This window comes from Apaloderma vittatum, unplaced genomic scaffold, assembly GCF_000703405.1.
Source record: "Apaloderma vittatum isolate BGI_N311 unplaced genomic scaffold, ASM70340v1 scaffold5087, whole genome shotgun sequence".
Lineage (NCBI taxonomy): Eukaryota > Metazoa > Chordata > Aves > Trogoniformes > Trogonidae > Apaloderma > Apaloderma vittatum.
This window is the reverse complement of record NW_009724394.1, coordinates 102,152-108,626: the sequence shown is the minus strand read 5'-3', so window position 1 is coordinate 108,626 and position 6,475 is coordinate 102,152.

Below are 6,475 nucleotides of genomic sequence, written 5' to 3'. Positions count from 1 at the left end.
GGTGACATTATGCAGGGAGCCAGCACAAGGCTGACATGCCACAGGAGTTCTTCTTCCAGCTCCTTCGTCTGTGCAGGGCAGAAATTTAGTCCTAAAGAGCTTAAATTGTTCTGCATTTGACCAGGGAAAATTCTTTAAATTTTTTACTAGAAATCCTTATTATCCAATATCTGAGGGCCTTACCGTTTCTAGCATGCTTTTGCTTTACAACACCCTGGTGAGGCAGTAGGTGTTATTACTATTAATTAATTGTAAAAATGAATAACTGAACCACAGAGGAGCTATGGGCATCACTGCATCAGTAAATAAGGCTTAGGCATGCTGGAGCTGAAATGGGATCTGTTGCCCTGAATTAGGTGCCTGAAAGCCCTGCAGAGCACAGGTGTCTCCTGCTCGAAAATAGGAAATACCGTGGATACTCAGGCACTAAACCACAGCCCTCCCTGTAGTGCAGCCTTTGTGCTTCATGCGACTCAGGATTAATGATTTTAAATGTCTTAGAGCTGCCACCTTGTGCTATACTTTTTTAACCTGGTTAAGTTGCATCCATCCTGGAGGGAACCCAAACACCACTGCCTCCCCCTTGTTTGGGACGGGTCAGGCACCTCCCTGTTGCTAGCCTGGCAATGCCTGGTGGCCTCATGCCATCCTCTTGAATGAAATAAAATTTCCCCAGGTCAGTGATGCAGAGCTGGAGATGAGGACATGTAGGAGGCTTCCATCCAGTGATGATAGCTTTGAGCGGGGAAGATCTGGGCTCTCACAGCAAGCACTGACACCGTGGATGCTGAGCATGGCATCATGCAGTTGAATCATCAGCCTTTTGTGGATTTAGCTCCAAGGGACTAGAAAAAAACCCAAGGACTTTTCATGCAGATCACCCAGATCCGAAGCTAACACCAGTCTAAAGGCTAGTTCTCCTTTTCCTTTGCTTCCATGGTACCCTTACGTGATCAGATAATATTTTATCATGACTTTGCCACTAAAGGACAATATTTAGTTATCACCTGTGTACACGCTATGAAGAATGGCTTGTAAAAATACTTTCATAAATATGCTACACTCTTAAATTTAGATGACTCGTACCTTCTTGTACAAAACCTTTTCTCTGAAGTTTTTTTGTTCCACTAAAGAATAATGGTCTTTGGCCATTGGCTTCAGTAGGAATTTTATCCTTCTGCAGTACCTTGTATTTTATCTGAAAAACAAAATCTATACAATATGCTTAGGCTTTTGTTTCTGTGTTTTTAATTATCTTTTTTTTCTGCTAAATATATCTATTGTATTTCAGTTAAAAAGGCATTGATAGCTGGTCCTGAACATTTTCCAATGTGCCTTCTGGAAGCTTTCATGTACTTAATAAACTCTTTTAAAAAAATGAAAATACTTAACATTTGCCCACTGTGATCTGTAGGGTAGTGCAATTAGAGGAACTTACCCTCACAGGGTTTCTGGTCTTGGCTCCATGTACATGATAATACAACTCTTGGTCGTAGCCTCTTATTCCCAGACAAGCAGCCGGAGCTCCTTGCCACACCATTGCTTTGACATTTTCAGTGATCTGGGCCAGCCTGACTCACACCTCCAGTTGTGCGGGCCCATGAGTCTGAAAGCAGCTGAGAATGACCCGGCAAGGGTCTGACAAGATGATTTTCATACCTTCCCTCCAGCTCCTATCAGTTAATTCCAGGAACAACGACCCAGATCCCCAGCTGTCCTCACTGTGGGAGCTGGTGCTAAGGCTCTTTGTCTAGCAGGAGCCCAAAGCAAGCTTTTTACATCATAAAGCTTTTTAAAAACAGATAACATTTTCAAAAAAAGAAGAAGATTTCTGTTCAACTAACTATGAAAATCCTCTAAGAAAAAAAAGGACACCTTTGTTAACCTGTCCCTGAGGGCAAAAATGCTACATTGGATAAGTAGTTCTTACAGCTTCAGAAGTCTTCTGACATTAAGCAGCTCCTTCATTTAACCTGTTCAACCTTCTGTCACAGAAACGTATGCTGTCTTTAAGATTACGGTACTATCACTATCACCTAGGAAGGCAGGCTATTTTAATACAGTTTTGGTGATTATGGCTGGTTTTCAGTGGTGGGTGGCCCATCTCTTTCGTTACCCTGTCTTCTGCCCCTACCATGGGTTCAGACCTCCGATAATGACATCTCACCAATCAATGCAGCAAAGTGATGCCAAATAACTACTTTTAAGCATGTGAGTAGTCCTAAAAAAATGCTTTGCTGAATCAAATCTCATGAATTCAACACCTTGTAGGCTCAAGCAGTAATCCAGGCTTGGAAAACACTCAAACTTTCCTAAGAACTTTTTCAGTTATTAAAAATGACTGCTGCAATATGAAATATCCATTAGAAAAAGCTCTTGTGAAGGAGTCGAAGCTTCCTGTGCATCTAAATTAGTGATTTGGGTGGCAAATTGAACACAATATTCATATTTACATACATGCTTAAGTTGGGAAAGCACCTATGTAGGAAAGCCAAGGGGTGTGAGTGCTGTACCACAAATATGTGTACTAGCACATGGGACATATTTGGGATATCATACATGCAGGGATGACTGCTAACAATTTAATAGGAGTGCAATTATGAGACATTTTTATTAGCTTGTGACCTTATTAGAAAAAAAATGCCCATTGTTTCCAGGGTGACTTGAACTTCTACAAAAGCCTGATTTTGATGCTGAACCATCATTCCCAACAACCACAAAAGAAGCCAACAGACCAGGCAGCAACCCAGCACTCCCTGCAGCCACACTCTGCTGGTGAGGCACAGCTGGTATTTGATGGGGAGGTGTGACAAGTACCACGGATTGGATTTAGATTTATCCTGCATACTCATTTCTTATTTATAGTTCCCCTCACTTTTTTTTCTTCCCTATATTTAGCCTTCCAAAATTAATGGCGTGGAGGAGGAATTAAAATATTTCAACACTTACTCTGAAGTGGCAAAATTTTTACACCTTCCTAGCTCCCTTTTTAACAGAATTATGAAGCAGTGGCTGTGCCATGTGGTGGAGTGTCTCGCCACGAGAAGGGGACGTTTTCTGCCATCACACCTTGTCTCAGCCTCAGAAAGGAGCAACAGAGACTGTCCGAGAGCAGGGCTGGTGGGCACACCTGAGGGGGACAGCTCTGCAAGGTCAGCTCTAGGCTGGAGCTCATCACAAAGAAGAGCTTTAGTCGTTTTTATGTTATTAATGAAAACCTTCATTGGGGTGGTACCCAAGCATTTGAAGAACAGTGGATAACACCAGGCTGAAGTGAGCACAGGAGGCTGCAGTTTCTAGCCTCATATCCATCGCTGGTGTGTACTTCTCCTGCTCTGGGCAGCACCCCACTTTTGGCACACAGAGGAGTCCCCGTGAAGGGGAAGGATATTTGCTGGCAATATGTGCAGCAATAGAGCAAAATATGATTGTCCACCTCGTAATAAAAAGAATCAGCCATGTCAAGAAATTCCAAAACAGATGAGACCAGAGAGGTCTGGAACCTCAATGAGTAGAGGTAACTCGGTAGTAAGTGAACAAGCAAACAAACGAACACAGTGCCAACCTATATGTTTGAAATATGCAATCATTTCAGACAATACGAGATTATAATTCCTGTGGCAGCTGATCACAAATTTATTTGGCTGTGTTCAGAAAACACACTCAGACTACATTGAGGAATGATTTTCAAAGACCACTTTCATGCCCTCTGCAGCAACAGTGACATTGACTGTAAACTAGTACTATTTAGACTTATCAGAACTGTGTGAAGGTGTTTTGATGAGTGACATTCTTAATCATCAGTAAAGCTTCCCATAATGGCAGTGTGGCTCAGGAACAAAGACTTGATTTGCCGTCTGCTTTGGCACTCACTGAAGTATTGCTGTGCTTTCATTTGTATTTGGAGAGAGGCTCATTTACATTCTGACACCAAAATAAATGGACGCACAGAGGTGTATGGGATTGTCTATGTCACTACGGTCAAGACTCTGCTATCAGAGGTAATAGCATCGTATAATTCCCTTTTAAAAAACATAACAACCCGTTGCTGTGCAGAGTTAAGCACCTCTCAGGGTGTGACCCTGCGATGACATTTGTGCCTGTAACTTTGATGTGTCTTGCAGAGGGGGAACCTCCATACGTTCAACGCTGCAGGTCTCTATAGGCTTAAACAAATCCTAAACGGCTTGAGATAGCCGAGCCCTAGCCATCAGTCAAACAGTTGGAGAGGATATTTATGCGAGAGAAAATTTATATGTACTCTCCCTCCAAAAAGGCAGAAATTCAGATGATATTTAAAAATATTTTTTTAAACCATTTATTTATATATTACTACTTTCTGAAACATACTCTACAGCTTTTCAGCTTTAGTATTCCTGATGACTTTGGAGTGAAAATGCTTCCTCTAATAACTTTTCTTTCTTCTCTCTTTCTAAACTGCTTTGTTCAGATACACTAAATTTACACTGAACTTGGCTGTCATAGTGTGCTGTTTCTATACTTTTTAAAAACACGTTTTCTCTTATTCCAACATTTTTTAAACACTACAAATTAATTTAAAGAGTTATGGATCATCTTTTAGTCAGTGATTCAAGATGCAGTTTTGCTGGACAGCCTAAACCACCTGTAAGAGCCCAAGTCAGACAGGGAAAGCTTCAGTGGAGGAGCACCATGCCTCTTGCAGCAGGGACCAGGCAAGTCTTGGAGAGTCAAACATGAAGGTTTGTACCCTCCAAATACAACAGTCCCTCCCAGCTTTCAGAAGACTCATTGACATTTTGATTTCTCTGAATTCACCAGTAACTCAGTGATGGATATTTGGCCATAAGTGTCCAAGGTCGTCTCGGTCAGCTTTTGTAAACTGAACACTGCAAACGACCTGCTCTTCAGAGGCTGCGTGTCCACCACTGCAGAAACTGCTTCTCTGCAGAGGTTTGTTAAAATCACACCAGGAGCTTGCATTTAGCGGAATTAGTGTTTCCCCGTTAATGCTGTGGGAAAGGCTAGGGGCAGTCCCAGCAGGCTAGCATACAGTTTATAGCCTTCTGGTGAATGCAGCACTGGTTTATGTCTTACCTATTAAGGCATACATGCCTGGTGGATTTTAAGGAGAAGTAAATAAGTCTGTTGCTACAAAGGCAGCCAAGTATCATCTCACCCTGGAAAGGATGGGGCTGTCCCTCAGAGTCCTGCACTTTGCCCGTAAGAGCCAGTCTGGATGTACTTCAGACTAACTAACTGATAGTCCTAACCATGCAAACATCTCAGCTGATACTGCCCATCGTCACACCGTGGTCACCTCCGAATGGTCCGTTTTTCACTACTGACTCCCCAGCCCATGAATTTTGTCATTTTTCACACCAGACTGATGACGCTGAAGTCACGGACACTGCTGATGATCAATGTGATCAAGCAAATGCCACTTTATTAACGGACTAATGCGGTTAATATACAGTTCCCAACGTCCTTGTTTTCTAAATGCTCTCTATCGATTGGCTATTAACAACGAGCACACGCAGTCCATGCTCCTGTCCACGCACTTTTTTCCTTTTGCTGATTCGCTCTTCGCTGCTGATCACGCTCCTGTTTCTCCTCACCTGCAGCCTGGGTTTGTTTCTGTTTTCAGTCACAACCAGTCACAGCTCCTTGTTTTTGTTTGCTTCAGCATATTCCCACAGCTAGTGACCTTCACAATGTCCTTCACAAACTCTTGTCAAGTGAGGCTTAAAACTTGTCTAAAAACAGGCCGCCTGGCTTGTTCAAAACATGTCCGCTGTTCTCTAAATATCCCACACCAGACTAAATCTGTGGAAAGAGAAACACAAAGAAATGTGGACTCCCCATAGGCTCTCCAGAGCTTTTTAGACTTCTGTCTGCTCAGTGCAAAGGTGTCCCACCAAAATACGTCACATGAAGAAATGCCCACCTTCTCTGGGAATGCTGCCTTTTCGGATAGGCACCAAACAAGATTGTGCTTCTACGCTTTCCTGGTCAAATCCATCGGCCTCTGAGGAAGGGAGGATAACCATTCACCAAAGACATCAGCTTCGAGGTCTAATTCTGACTAAACTCAAATGCATCGGATGCCTTATGTACCCTGGATTCCTTTTCATGTGCAAAGCAGAGTCGTTCAGCGCCTGCTGCTAGTGACAGATGAAGTGGCACAAGTGAAATGAAACAGGCACACACACTTCCCTCGTACTGCAGGGCCTGGCATTCTCTTCCTGGACAGATGAGATTCTTAAGTAGTTTTTAATCAGCGTGTAATCAGCCCCAGCCATTAGTTATGCCATCTGATCACAGAACACAACTCCAGAGAGAGATTCTTAGGGTATCTAGGAGGATCCATGCATTACTAAGTATAAAACCCACAGACTCTACCTATTGCCTATTAAAACTATGTATAATAAGTGCTTGTTGAGAAAGCTTGCCAACTCTAATTATTCTCCCAGCAGACTATGGGGTTTTTTTTGGC